Source organism: Hibiscus syriacus, unplaced genomic scaffold, assembly GCF_006381635.1.
Source record: "Hibiscus syriacus cultivar Baekdansim isolate YM2019G1 unplaced genomic scaffold, ASM638163v2 tig00111543_pilon, whole genome shotgun sequence".
NCBI classification, from domain to species: Eukaryota; Viridiplantae; Streptophyta; class Magnoliopsida; order Malvales; family Malvaceae; genus Hibiscus; species Hibiscus syriacus.
In genome coordinates this window covers 410,086-425,833 of record NW_024063116.1, presented here as the reverse complement: position 1 = coordinate 425,833, position 15,748 = coordinate 410,086, and the positions used below count along the sequence as shown (strand labels likewise).

The following is a 15,748-nucleotide window of genomic DNA, read 5'->3' as shown; positions in this document are numbered from 1 at the left end:
CCATCAAACAGTGATCGAATCTACACCAAATCAATCAAAAATTAAAGCAAATCCAAAACAAATCCTAATGTGTCAATCAATGGATATAGGGTATACTCATCAGTAGATATCATCAATCACATATGTAAATGATAAAAATCAGAGAGAAGCAACAGACAAAGGGGAAGAGAGAAACCGTTCGAAAAAAAACAGAGAGCGCAGATAGATTCGGAGGGGATTTGAAGAGATATGTACCATTAAAAAAACCAGAACCAAATTTAAAGAAAAATCTTTCGAATATGAAAGAAAGAAAGAGAAAGATCTTACCCTTCATCCAAATCTGATCATTGTATCAACGCTGGAACTAGGAAAACCCATCACTGAAGGTATAGCCTTCTTGTCTCTTTTTCAGATCTAGGTTTTCGAGAGGGTAGGTCTCGGTTTTGGGGTGGTGGAAGGGTTTAATTTCATAGAAAATGAGAGAAGAAGGCTAAGGGTTTGTTTTCAGGTAGGTTTTCCATGTCATCATCGGTGATTTATGCCAGTTGTGGCTTTCGCTTTTTCTCCACGACGATGAAGTAGAGATGGGAGGAGGAGAACATTTGAGAGAGTTTCACTCTCTTATTTTGAAGAGAGAGGGAGCGAAATCTGGAAATGGGAAGGGAGGGACGAATTTTGGGACTTATTTTGGCTTTAAATGTAGATCATGATACGACATCGTTTAAAGAGGGGGAGGTTCAGCGTGTTTTCGGGTTTGGGTTAGTAGTTGTTGTGGTCCTTATTATTTTGTAATCTCATCCATGTTTCTAATTTTTCAAGGGCTAATTGCAGTATAAGTCCTTGGTTATGTGTAATATTCTGTTTTAGCCATTAATGGAAATTTGTGATATCTCGTTTTGGGCATCTATTGTTCTCTGTTTATATTTAAGTCCTTACCCTTTTGTATTATACCAGTTCCGTGGATGTTTTACTCTGGTCTCATATGTTGTAATTTTTTCATTTTAATCACTAAATAGAACTTCAAATCTTTTGATTTCCAGCTTCAAGTTTGATTGCTTGTGTTTTAGTCATTATATATTCTTTATATACATTTGGTTTAATGTCTATTTTAGGCCATTGATTTGTGATTCATTTAGCTTAGATCCTGATATGCATATTAGTGAAATTATTAATATTTATGATTTGGTTTCTGTGTTTGTTGGGCTTTTGTTTTCGTCTTTAAATAATATTTTATGATAAATATTTATTTTGTGTTATGGATATGATGTATTAATTTGATTTCGTTTTGATCATTGTTTGGGTATTACAATTGAAATCCTAATGGTTTATGACATGTTTATGCATGGGTATCTTATATTTTCATGATTTAATCCTTTTATCATTTAATTTCATTTTAGTTCTATTATTTTGATTTAAATGTTTGATTAATACATTGTGTTTATTTATTTTCATATACATAGTATTAAATGTTTACTATTACATTATACGATATAAGTGTATATGTTTAATGGGTTTTCCTTAATCCTTGCATGCTTATAAATATTAATAGTTTTTTTTATTTCATTCATGCTAATTTTAGTTTATGAATTAATCTTGTGTCGAAATTGTGCATATCTCCCAGACTTGATTAAAATTTTATCAATTCATCCAAATATTTTCAAGAACAACGATTTGTAGAATGGGCGTGAAAAGTATTGTTTGATCGAAGTAATGTGATCCGATAAACATTCAAACAAAGTGAGAACTTGAAATAAATTGAAGTTTATTTTTTAAAGCTCTAATTAATTTGTTTTAATTCAAATAATGCAATGCATGATAAAGTAAATAACAATTTATTTTGTTGTATGCAAAATGTCGATTTTCAATTTATATTCGATTCGCGCTTTTATCGAGGAGGGAATATTCTTTTTAGACAAAGAAATATACAAAATAGCTTTCTCGACGGAGAATTGTTAATCTCGAGATTTCTTTTCAAATTAAAGAATTTTTCCTACTAAATAATTTGAAATAAATTAATCAATGTTCAGTGCATGGATCATAATTTAACTTTATATTCGATTTATAATTGTCACTATTACGACAATGCGTAAACAATTGAGTACCAATTTTGGGTGCTATGGGGTGTTAATCATTTCCCACGCGTAATCGACTCTCGGGCCTGTTAAATCAGATTTTTGGTAAACACATACCATTTTTTATCTAAGAAAATAATTTTTAGGTATTCAACTTACCTAACCCAAAGATGTTTTTAAGTATTCGACCTACCTAACCCAAATGTCGATAGCGACTTCTATCCAAAATAATTCAAAATCTCAAATTTTCAAATATAAGTCATAATTATTTTTTTTAAATTAATTGTTTAAAAAAATGGTTATGACAATTATACTAAGCGAATTTTGTTAAGAAAATAAAATTAAAAATATCAATATTGAACAAAGGGGCTGTTTGTTTAGCTCTGAATGGAACCATTTAGCGCATCTGAATGATTTAGTGCTGACTAATTCAATAAAACAGTGTTGAATGATTCAGTACAGAAGTACATTCTGAATGATTCAGAGTCATTATCAAACTACATGTCACATTCAGAGCTTATTCATATAGAGCCTCTGAATCATTCAATATTTGAATCATTCAGCACTTAATCATTATGAAGTAAACAAACATCCCCTAAATTGTTTAACTTGAATAAGTAAGATAATTTATATTTTACGTTTTTAAGTATAGTAATAAATCTAAAATCTCTGATTTTGCCAGTGGGACTGATTGCATATTTTGATAAAAAAATATAAATGAACAAAAGAAGAGAAACAATGCACTGTAATGTGATGTCTTCAAGGTTTCCGATAGGTGTTCCGACGAGACAGAGTCCAGGTTTGAGGGGTCCCTATAAGTAACGGAAATTTAATTAAATATTCTTTTAAATAAAGTTCAAAAGAAGAGAGAGAGAGAGAGAGAGAGAGAGTGTGTGTGGAGGTTTTACGCGCTTGGAGGATTCATCGGTGATTAAGTCGGTGAAATCAGATGAAATGTCTGAGGTGGAGCTAAAGGAAAGGAGGTTAAGATATGGGTAAAATGATATGGAATTGAAGGATTTGATGCAGCGCTGAGGAAAAAAAAAGGAGCAAGGAGAAGAGTAATGCCAGGATAGGGCAGTGACAGCGACGCAAAAGGCGGTTAAAGGCAGTCGTCGGAGAAGCGTTATTTGTGGTAAGAGAGTAGGGATTATCCCTCCGCGAATTTTGTGTTTAAGGAACGCCACCTGAAGAACCCGTACAAATAATTTCAGGTAAACAACACTGGTGGTCACTATTTCTTATAGTTGTTTTATTTTTGTCACCTATTTTCTAAAAGTTTTGTTTTGGTCACTTTATTTATTTCGTACATAATCTAGTGCTTAGTCAAGTTAGAATAGATATTTGGTAAATTTTCACTAAAATTTATATTTAAGTTATACTATATCACTATCTTAAAATTATTATCAAAATACAAACCCGTGTAAAATGAATATGATATTTAATCATTGATCCAAATTATATAATTGATATATTTCAAATTAGGTATGTAAATGAATTAAACGAATACGAACGATGGAATGTTTACGTTCATTCGTTTAATTCTAATTGAATAAACGAATGAACATGAACATCTAAACGAACATAATGTCTTGTTTGTGTTCGTTAATTAAGGAATGTAACTTATTCGTGTTCGTTCATGTTCGTTAGTTAAAATGATAAATGAATGTAAATTAACGTAAGTCAACACAAACAAACTTAAATGAATGCAAGCGAACACAAACAAATGAATATAAAATGTAACTTTCTTTTAAATCAAACAAAAATTCTTAACATAATATAAATTTAAATAAACGAATGAACATAAACGAATAGATTACCAAGCATAAAAGAATATAAACGAATGGATTATCGAACATAAATGAACCAATGAGTCATTTATTCGTGTCCGTTCATTTAATTAAATGAACAGAAAGTCTTGTTCATGTTTGTTCATTTAAATAATAAACGAACATAAACAAACTTACTGCCAAACGATTCATGAACGATTTGTTAAACATTCGATTCTTTTACAAACATTTTTCAAACTAATCTAATATTTAACTTAAATTACAATTATAAATTGAAAACTAAATTAGATTTTTTTACTTCATTTTATTGATGAAAAAATTGAGTTATTGTGATTGTAGATAGTTCTTCCTTATAGTTTGAGTAGAGAGTCACAATCAATAAAAGAACAATCGTTGGCTAATGTCAATGTTACGTATCTCCACGATGAGGTAACAAAGAAATAAGTGAGGATGAGGTGGTTCCATCCTTCCCTTTGATCTTGGTAGAGAGATTTTATAGTGTCTCTTAAAGTTAGTGTTATATGCATGGTCATCATAACATGTAAGTTATTGAGCTATGTGGATACGATCATGTAACAGTAGATCTGGTTCTGATAGGTCACGTGGCGTGAGTTTGTGAAAAGTCATGTTAACATATAGTAGTTTCCCGAAGGGTGTTAGATATTTAAGATCTTTTTTTCTTCTTCTAGGAACCTTCTTTCTATATTTTTAGGAGTTCTCGAGATTCTTTCTCTAGAAGTTCAAAGGTGCAGATGATGTTTAGTGAAGGTACAACATTTGTATCCTTTAATCAAGAAAAAATCGTAAAATGACTTGATACGAAATTTTATTATTAATTGTTATTCGCGTTTTGATAGATTCTTTTTGGGGAGATATTACAATTATTATTTCTTGCATGACTTGAAGAGATTAAGTGTCAACGATTTATTTCTGGTGTGGTAAAATAATGAGTTGTTTTGATCGTTGAGGGTATATTATTCATCGGACTATTCAAGGAGGATGTAAAGTAGCGGTTATAAATCTTCTAGTTTATATATTTGCTCTATTTTTCACTTGAGCTTGCTGTTGCGATGATGCCGATGAAGGCGTTGAAGAGGTGAAAAAAATAAAGGAAATGACTGTCCCTTTTTCCCATATATATGGGGTAAGGGGAGATAAGATAGTAGGCTACCCCCAACATCAGGTTGAGAGCAGCTTCCGTAAGAGACCTCCGAATTATGAAATGTCTTCCGTGAGACTCGATCCCACGACCTTAAAGTTAAGAACCTTGTGCTCTACCAACTGAGCTGGATGGTCATTTCGAAAAAAATAAAGGAAAATAAAGGTAAACATAGAAATTGTCTACGCCGTCCCATGATTAGCGTAATTGCGCCATTAAAAAGTTAGGTATCTAGTTGCATAAAAAAATTGGATACCACATTACACATAAATATCAAAGTTAGGTATGAAATGTTATATTTATCCGTTAATTCTAAGTATTCTATCAAACAATTTCTATTATTTTTGTTTTAAATTTTTATCAGATATAAATAGTGAAAACAGATCTTGGGATAGGGGTCTGATATCGACTTTGGGTCACCATGGTGGGCTATTTTCTAGCCAAATTTACCGACAAAAGTCGGACTGGACTTCATTTATTAATGGCCGAGGCCCACCCTACAACTTTATTCTGCAAACCTTACCCTCTGCTAATTTTCGCATTGAATTCCGACCCATAAGTATATCTCAAAAACCCTGGACCCTTTCTTCCCCAGTAAAACAAGATATAATTACGATGACGAAAGTCGATAGCAAGCGGGCATAGCACTACCATTTGGCTCTCGAATTCCAAGCCGCTTTGTTTCGTTATTCTCCGATTCATGGTAATCTCTCTTCTTGACATCTACCCAAGGCTTTAGTTAGAATAAAATTCATTGGCTTTCTTAGTTTTTGGGGTTTTGTTTCTTTATCAACCGAGCTTAGGATAGGGTTCACAGGATGGTTATTAAGTTTTGAATTTGACGGTTGAGACTTGAGATTAACTCACTATGTGGTCCCCCCTTTAGTCGTGGGTTGAAAATTCTAAAGCGTGAGACATTCCTTTCAGTTGCCCAACAGTATGTTATCTGCAATATTTCTCTTTTTAGTTTCATATTTACTTGTTGCAGGAAATGGAATGTAGATTAAGATTTAGTGTTATGCTTAAGCAAACATATTAGCAGTGATGAGTGACTGTGTAATCTTAATCTTACAACAATGGGCATTCTAGCTGATACTACGGGTTAAGAACCAATGATAAAATGTGAACAATGTTGAACCAGAAACACAAATGATTTTACTGGTGCTAGGGTCTAGGAATATACTTTGTCAAAGGATGTCTTTTTTAGTATTTACTACAATTTACAATGTGGAAATAACGATTTGGGATGGAAATATTCCTCGATTATCATGAACAGAATCTTTTGTGGTATAGTGTCTTCCTGATATATGCTTGAACTTTCTGATGTTTATTATCTGGGGAAACCTAGCTCCCCATGTCATTTCTTGCCTATTATGTTTACATTATTTGAATGGGTGGGATTGCATAGTTGGTCTGATTATATTTTAAAGTTTCCCCATTTTTCTCTGCCGTGCTGATAAAATTTCATACATCATCTTTGACAGGTAGCTGCCATGATTCTGAATGGATTAACCTTGCCCTCCAGGTCTGTTTCCGTGAGGTCAAGGCTTCCTAAGCCTGTTCCATGTAGCTCTAGTTTTTCATGCTATCATCGTTGCCTACCACAGCTCTATTTCGAAGCAGCAGTAGATCTTCAGGTTCTTATTGGGATTTAAAATCCTGGTCAGCTGAAGGTATATGTCATTGCTTGCCCTTTTTTCTTATATAGACATCATTTGGTGTACAAGAAGTTAATATCAAACACCATTTGTAGATCATTTTGAAGTAGGCCTGTGCATTATTTGGTTAAAAATGAAAAATGGGGGACCGAATCTATAATTTGGTTTGATATGAAATCTGAAAAAAATGGTTTGGTTTCAAGCCCCAACTGAATTAAGATTTTGTTATAATTTTGGTTTTGTATTTTTCTGAAACAACTTAATCCAAAAGGCAATCTTATAATGAGTAATATAAACTTTAACCAAAAGGTATTCATATTTATATAAGTTTCTACTTGTATTAATATTTTACCAAAATAATATGAACTCTCTTTAATTCAGGATCTCCATTGAAAAGTTAAATTGAATCATGTCTCTCATACCTCTAAGGCTCTAACTCTTAGCTTCTGTTCTCCTTGTACTCTGTATCTTTTTTACTCAATTAATGAAGATTTCTTCCTGCTTCATTTTATTTGTTGTTTAAACTTGGTAGAGTTTTATTTCTTCAGGGTTGTTTCCTTGCACTATCAACTCATGAGCAAGATCTAGTTAGTGAGATTCATTGTCTATATTGCACTCTCTAAAGTTATGGAATGGGTTTTATTTTGTTTCCATAATGTACATTGTTAGAAGATCAAAACTCAAACCTTCTAAGAATCCAAGCCAAGCCAAACCAAATTATTTTTATTTGCTTTAGTTCACATTCTGTGATTCTGGATGAATGAATGTCTCAATCCCCAGCAAATTTTCATATTTTCTTTTGTATAACTGTCCAATCTTCTAGATGGGCCTTTCTTGCACCTTTCTGCTGCATCATCTCCATTGTTGAGTGGGGATCAAGGTCGTCTGTCTCAAGCTTTACCATCGTTACCAAGGCGTCGCAGATCTAGTTTGGTGCCTCGAGCATCTAAGGATGTTCCATACAGTTTTCGTTTTCCTCCAATGACTAAGAAGCCCAGATGGTGGTGGAGGTCTTTAGCATGCCTACCCTATTTAATGCCTCTTCACGAGACATGGATGTATGCCGAGACAGCATATCATCTACACCCCTTCTTGGAAGACTTGGAGTTTTTGACCTATCCTTTCCTTGGAGCCATTGGGAGTTTGCCGAGCTGGTTCCTGATGGCATATTTCTTCGTTGCGTATCTGGGGATAGTGAGGAGGAAAGAATGGCCTCACTTTTTCAGATTTCATGTAGTGATGGGCATGCTATTGGAGATTGCCTTGCAGGTGATCGGGACCGTGAGCCGCTGGATGCCACTTGCAATCTATTGGGGCAAGTTTGGGATGCACTTTTGGACGGCTGTGGCATTTGCTTACCTATTTACGGTTGTGGAGTGCATAAGATGTGCACTTGCTGGTATGTATGCTGACATTCCATTTGTATGTGATGCTGCATATATCCAAATTCCATATGATTAAGTGAAAACATGTCTGAAGCTGTTCTGGATTTAAATTATCGGATGTTTATTTTGTATGGAAAACATTTCAACCATATATGAATGTTTTAATCGGAACATTGCCTTGTGCCAACTTGTGTGATTTAGGAATCAAGTTTTATTCAATGTGGGGTCTTCATCTACTTTCTGTGCCTTACATAGTTTCCATTACACCGAAAAGAAAATAATAAAAAAAAGTAAATAGAAATTTAATGTGTTGTTTTGATTTTGATCTTTATTTTAAGCTTTATATCAAATTTTACATGTATTATATATATTTTTGAATAGTCAATGACATATCTTGCAGATACTGCTGCTTAAATTCAATATATTTAGAGAGATCAACATTCCCTTTTATCGATTCATTTTTACCGAATAATAGTAATCTGAGCTGAATCATAGATGGAAGTTTCCTATTATATGTTTGGGATGGCCATAACCAAATCAAGGGATTATAATATCAAAATGAAAATGGAAAACATAATAAGGAAGCATTAGCTAAAACAAAAGCTGCCAATTTACATTATAGCATGAAGAAAATCTTTTGAAAGGAACAGATAATTTGGGTTTAACCCGTCTTTAAAATTCTTAGGTCACATCCTCAATCATATCGCACCATGGAAATTAGGGCAACAAATATACTAAAAAAGGGTAGATTTTTCAGTTGTAGATGAACGTTAATGGATAACGGTTAAGGTAATTAATTTTAGGTTAAATAAAAAATAAGTGTTCAAATTTTATCCTAAGTTAATTTTTTGTGTCTAAAGAATTTCTCGTTATACTTTTAGGTGATTATAGTTAAAAAGATCGTAAGTGACACGTGACATGTTTATGTATTTTTAATTTTTTTAAAATAAAATATTATTTAAAATTATTTTTTAGAAAAAAAATCTGAATACGACACTTATCACTTAACGATTTTTTTAACGATATATATTTAAAAGTGTAACAGAAAAAAATATTAAATACTTATTTTTAATGAAAAGTTTTTAAACATAAAAAAACTAACTTTATGTATAATTTATATGGTTATTTTTACATTAAGAGATGCAATATCGAAGTTGTATGCTACTTTTAGCTGGCCTGTCGTATTCTTCTATTGTGGAAAGACTTTCGGTAAGCATAAAATAAAAATAAACCAATGGAAAGATTCAACATAAATATTTTCAATTATTATTTGAATTGAATATTAAAATCTTAAGTGTGATTATAGCATCATCGAATACGTGAAATATCATCAAGGACGTTAAATTGTTAATTTTAACTATACGAAAAAACTGTAATCTGTCAAAGTTTTATAGCAATCGAAAATCATTAGGTTAAGTACGTAACTGATCATTTATGTTTGTGTTTTGTATAATTTTTCTTATTAATTTAATAAACATAATATATAGTTATTTTTATTTAATTAAGATATAGTCACAACGAATTAATCGTCGTTAACAATTAATATATTCGGTGACGTGATAATTAAATATTTTGGTATAATATACATTTAGTTCATGTTATTTACATATTCTCTCAGTTAGTCATATTTTTAATAAATTAAAATAAATTTAATTCTTCGATTGGATGATTTCACGTGTTATGTGTACCACATGTCACCATTAAATTGGAGGGCTAACTTTATTTTACTTTAATATATTTATTTTTAACCAATTAGAGAGGTAATATATGTCACCCTTTAGTTGAAATAAAATAGAGCAAAGCAAATTAGGGATAAAGGAATTTGAACCTAGGTCAATTGGAAAACCAAACTTGTACCCAACCATTGAGTTAAGATCAATGCTTAGTCTAAAATAGACAACATAATATATATATATATTTTATATCTTAATGTAAAATACTTAACTTAAATTCATAATATTTTATATATATTAACTCTATTTTTTTTACATTAGATTATTAAATATATTAACATAATTTAAAAAAATGAAATTTTAATTTAATTTAAATTAAGTATTTATCTGCTAAGATACAAAATATATACATCATATTGTCTATTTTAGACCAAACATTTGTCTTTGCTCAAATGATTAGGTACATGTTTGGTTACCTAAGAGACTCAAGTTTGCCCCAATTTACTTTGTTTTGTTTTTTTAACAAGAGGATGACACGTGTCACCCTTTGATTGGTGAAAAATAAATATATTAAATTAAAATAAATTAAATTAAAGTTAGTCCTCCAACTGAATGGTGACATTGGCGTGCCACGTGGTACTAGTGCACGTGACATCATTCGATTGGAGGATTAAAATTATTTTAATTTATTAAAAGTATGACTAAATTGAGAGAATATGTAAATAACAGAGACCAAATATGTGATTATACCAAAATATTTAACTGTCAAATCACCTAATCTATTAACTATTAATTGTTAACGACAGTTAACCTGTAGTGACCACATCTTAATTAAACAAAAATAAAAGTGACCATATCTTAATTAAATAAAAACGAAAGTGACCATTTATTATGTTTTTTGAAATCAGTGTGGAAAAGTAGATAAAACACAAACATAAATGATCAATCATGTAATTAACCCAAAAGCATTAGAGGATAAGTCTACATTGAATGTCACCCGTCGAAACACAAACTATGATGATAAAATGAAAGAAATCATTCTTGCTCTTAGGATGAATTGAATCTAGAACTCTTACATGAAAAACAAGACATTCAACCATTGAGTTAAACTAGCCATTTAAGTTATTTTCACCACATTTTGTATTTAACTTATATAATGGTATCATCACAAAATCAATATTTTTTGGATGATTATAAAATTCAAACTTTAAATTAATGACAAAAAACGTAGCCACTCAATTATAATGGGAATATATTTTTATTATATCAAACTTAATACTTACTTATATCATTATAGAATTAAAGAATATTTTTCACTTTATTTGAAAATAAAATAAAATAAATAAAATAATTAATTATATATATTTATAAAATTTATATTAAATCATTCGAAAAAGTATATTTATAATATTATAAAATATTTATTTATTTTTTAAAATCATATTATTTATTTATTCTAAATAATATTAAATATTTATTTGAAATAATATTATTTTTAATTATCTAATTAATTTTAAATAATATTATATGAAACCAAAGTGATAATTGGATACTATGTAATTCACCCTAATTTTTGAATTATTTAAAATTAAATAAATAATTAAAAATATTATTTCAAATAAATAATTAATATGATTTTAAAAATTCAATAAATGTTTTTATAAAATTATAAATATAATTTTTGTATAATGATTTCATGTAATTATTTAATTATTTTTATTTCTAAATAAAATAAAAAAGTAGTCTTTTAATTTAATAATGATATAAGTAAGTATTGAGTTCAGAATAATAAAAAAATATATTTAAACTATAGTTTAGTGACTAAGCTATCGGTCATTAATTTAAAGTTCTCATATTTGAATCTTATAATCATAAAAAAATGATTTTATGGTGATATCATTATATAAGTTAAATACAAAATGTGATGAAATTTGATCAAATGACTTGCTTAACTCATTTGTGGAGTGATTTGTATCTCATGTAAGAGGTCTAAGTTCAATTCAAACTAGGAGAAAGAATGATTTCTATCATTTTATCCTCATAGGTAGTGTCACCATCTAATTGGTTGAATAAAACTAATTAAAAAATGGTGACGAATAAAGAAAAAAGTGATGTGATAATTTAAAAGTAATAAAAAATTGACATGTCATACCACATAAGCATTGCATTAACGGTTTTAAAAAAAAATTAAAATTAAGATATTAAAATGAAACAAAATTGATAATGTAAGTACAAAGTGTGTAATTTACCCTTTTAATATTTACTTAATAATGATAATTTATTTAATAGTGTATTTTGGTACGTTACTTTAATGATATGTTATGGTATGCAACATATATCGTAGAATTTTCCCTCGTTAGATGATATAATTTCACAAGATAATTTGTACGTGTTTTCTTTGTTTAGGGGCCTTATGACTAACACTTATTTATTTTGATGGCTCCTCATTTTTAAAAAACCCAACCAAAAACATGTTCGTTTATGGCTAGATACTCAGCGTAAAAGGTAAATTTTAATCTCAGGACGAGAAAGACTAAAAAAAGTAATTAAATCATTATTAAAAATCAATGCTACATAACCATTATTAAAGCTGGTGAGACCTCTATAGCAAGAGAGACGGAGAAAGTGTTGGAGAGCAAGCAAAAGGGCTTTAAATATTGTTATACATTAAGATAGTATACCTTTAACCCTAAAATGATTCTTGAAACTCATAAATGCGATGCTTTGTATGTTAAATATTTGCATGTTGGATGTTTTTGAGTGGTAAACTATTTCTATAACACATCAAAGTCTTCGTAATCACTCATGTTGTCAAGTGGAATCATCTCATGGTTAAATGATCACTCACATAGTTTACCTTTTTTTAATCTTAATTTGAGCCCAAATCCTTTTAAAATCAAACCCAACCTTGGCCCACTTATCTTAATTAAGGTTATTTTTTTGGTTTATCTTAATTCAGGTCAACGTACAAATATTCACTTTTTCTTTAAACACAAGCAATTAGTCTTATTTAAAAAAATTCAAAATTATAATAAGAGTTTAAAACTATCATCATAAGCTAAGTACATAATTTAGACACTTTCCTATAACATTAAAATTAATCACTTTATATCATACAATGACCATACATGGAAAGGTTAAAAACCCAACTAAAAAACTCGAATGAAAATTAGATATGAATAAATCTGACTATATAGGCAAATGAACCACAAAAGAAGATTCAACTATTGAAAGACTAACTTGAACCGTTAATCATAGCCGATAGTCGTAAGAAAGTATTCACGGATGTAAAATCATGTAAAAAAACTAATCATAGCAGGGAAGATGAACATGACATCTTGATCAGATGTGACGTCGTCAAATCCAACCACGTGAGAACATAAAATAAAAAGAATGATCAAACGGCCGAAAAAAAGAAAGAGAAAAGATGTGCCACAAAGGTAGAGAAAAATGTGTCATAAAAGTAAAATTGTGAGTTTAAAATGTGTCATAAAGATAAAGAAAAACGAAAAATGTACCGCCAAAGTAGAGTTCAAATATTGACTTTAAAACGTGAGTTTTCATTCAATTCACACCTTATGATTGCAATTTTATTTTAGGGCTTGAGGTTCCACATCATTATATGATATATTCATTGTACCAATATGATATTACAAAATGCTAAAATAAAATATTTTAAGATCTATTTTTGATAATATATTATTATTTAATTTATTGTTATTGTATAGAATAATATATCATTAATATTTCAAATATTTATTTATTTAAAATGTTTAAATATTCTTCATAAAAGATTTTTTTGAATGATTGATGCATGATTTTTTGCTGCAGAAAACGAAAGTTCCAACTTTTCTAAATTCTACAAATTTAAAATAGTAAAGCTATCCACAAGGATATAAGATAGGTGCATGATATCATATACATATATATATATATATTAGGGTAAGTACATGTTGGAAGACTAAGCGTGTGCATGGCGTGCATGGTGCGGGCTCAAGCAGACTTACGTTTTCTAGGGTGTGTTGTGATGTAGATAAGCTAAACCTAGGGTTGTTAGGTTGTTAGCTCATACGATTAACACTTCTTGATTCAGCAATTGATTGCTATAAAAGCAATGTAACTCAGCATACTTAAACATGAAATGAAGATATGGTTGCTTTCATATTTCTCATTTTCTTAATATGGTATCTTTTGCTAAGGGTTCTAGGGTTTCTGTTTTCTTGCTGTGTCTTCCTTGAGTCTTCGTTGATTGCCATGTTTATGAATAAGAAGGTCAACATTGTCTTGGATAAGATGAACTTCCTTATTTGGAGGTAGCAGATTCCTCTTACGGTGCGTAGTCATCGTCTGGAGCGACTTCTCATTGGTACGATGTCGGTTCCACCTGAATTCGTTGTTGATGCTAACGGTGCATTTGTCGTTAACAAGGCCTTTGAAGATTTCATTGATCAAGACAGTGCTCTTGCCTCATGGCTTCTGTCGATGATTAGTGCTCCTCTAGTTTGTTGGTGTTGAGTCTGCGACGGCTGTCTGGAGCACTGTTATTTAGTTCTTTGCTAACAAATCCACGACAATGGTGATGAATTTGCACTATAAGCTGCAATCACTGAGGGAAGGTGATGATTCGATGCTCAGGGGTCAGTATCGATACTAAAGGGCTCAATATCGATACCCTCATCCTGAATTTAATAAGAAACCCATCTCAATTCAAGTGTCTGGGGTAAAGGGATCAAAGTTCATCAAAATTTTATAAATAAGACTACAAGGGAGAACAACATAAGTAAACACATGCATAACTAGAAATGGTGTAAATTAGGATGACATAAAACTAGCCTTTGTATGACACTCAGGAAACAACCATGACACCCAAGTTACTTTCACAATATGACGATTGTCCTTCATGATAAAATATTCAGATATAGCTATGCTAATGCACTAGGCACTTTAGTTGCCAATTGGGCAAAGATTCCCCAAGACTCGACGGTGTAAGTTGGTCGGGTGTATGTTCCAATGCAAAAAATCCTAGATCGCATCATGATACTCAAGAGCCTACAAGTAGGCTAGGGATGTACGTTTTCGATGTAAACTTTTCTTAATATCACTTCGATAACCTCAAGTACCCTAGGTAGGCTAGGGTGCTGTCCTGAGATGCAAAAAATTCCTCTAACAATATCACTAGACCTGCCTCTGCATGTTATTGATTTCATTTGTATGCCAATGACTTCACTTATTAGCATGTTCATGTAATGAATGCATGTAATATAACATAGTTATTAGTGTAGCACTGAGCTTGTGAACTTAGCGTTCGAAATTTGTTTCTATTCGAACGTTAGTATAGAGATCGAGAGGAGCCTATCGTGTAGTCACATTTCATATCAGTTGCTATTAAGAGTATGACTTGAGTCTATTAGCGGGCATGTACTGTCATTTTTATTATTTCAAGTCATAATTCTATTTAAACTTTATGTACTTTTGAGACTTATCATTGAGAGCTCCCTTTATTTTGTAAATTGAAATATTATGTTTTATTTTATGATTTCTTTGGATGGATTTTGTTTGACAATTGCAAATGTTTCAAAAAAAAAAAAACACTGGATTAGCCATTTATATGGTATGTGTGATACTTTAGTCCTTTGATTTTTGAATTGGATTAGATTAAAGTGTTACATTTCATGCGATTAAACCACAAATGAATTTGAAACTCAATTTCCATGAAACTCTAAACCATCGTGTATTTTCTTTTTTCTATTTATTTAATCCTATTGTTTATCTTATGTGTTTAAATTTAATTTCTTATTTCAATATATATATATATATATATATATATATATATATAAGCTTTTACAAAACACTAATTGAAACATGGATAAACCAAAATCCCTCTCGGTCGTAGAATTCAAAATCCCTAATCTTACCAGTTTTTTCACCGATACTTCTTTGGGAGTCGGTTCCATAATTTGTGTTCGAACAGTTTATTTGCTAGGAAATTTTCATTGTTTTATCGTGTTCTTTGACCCCTGCACCATGTTCTC

At 30.6% G+C, this 15,748-nt stretch overlaps 1 pseudogene; it reads left to right on the top strand.

Annotated features, from left to right (window-relative positions):
- The first annotated feature begins 5,577 nt into the window (after positions 1-5,577).
- Positions 5,578-8,239, top strand: LOC120164826 (annotated as a pseudogene).
- Positions 8,240-15,748: the final 7,509 nt, after the last annotated feature.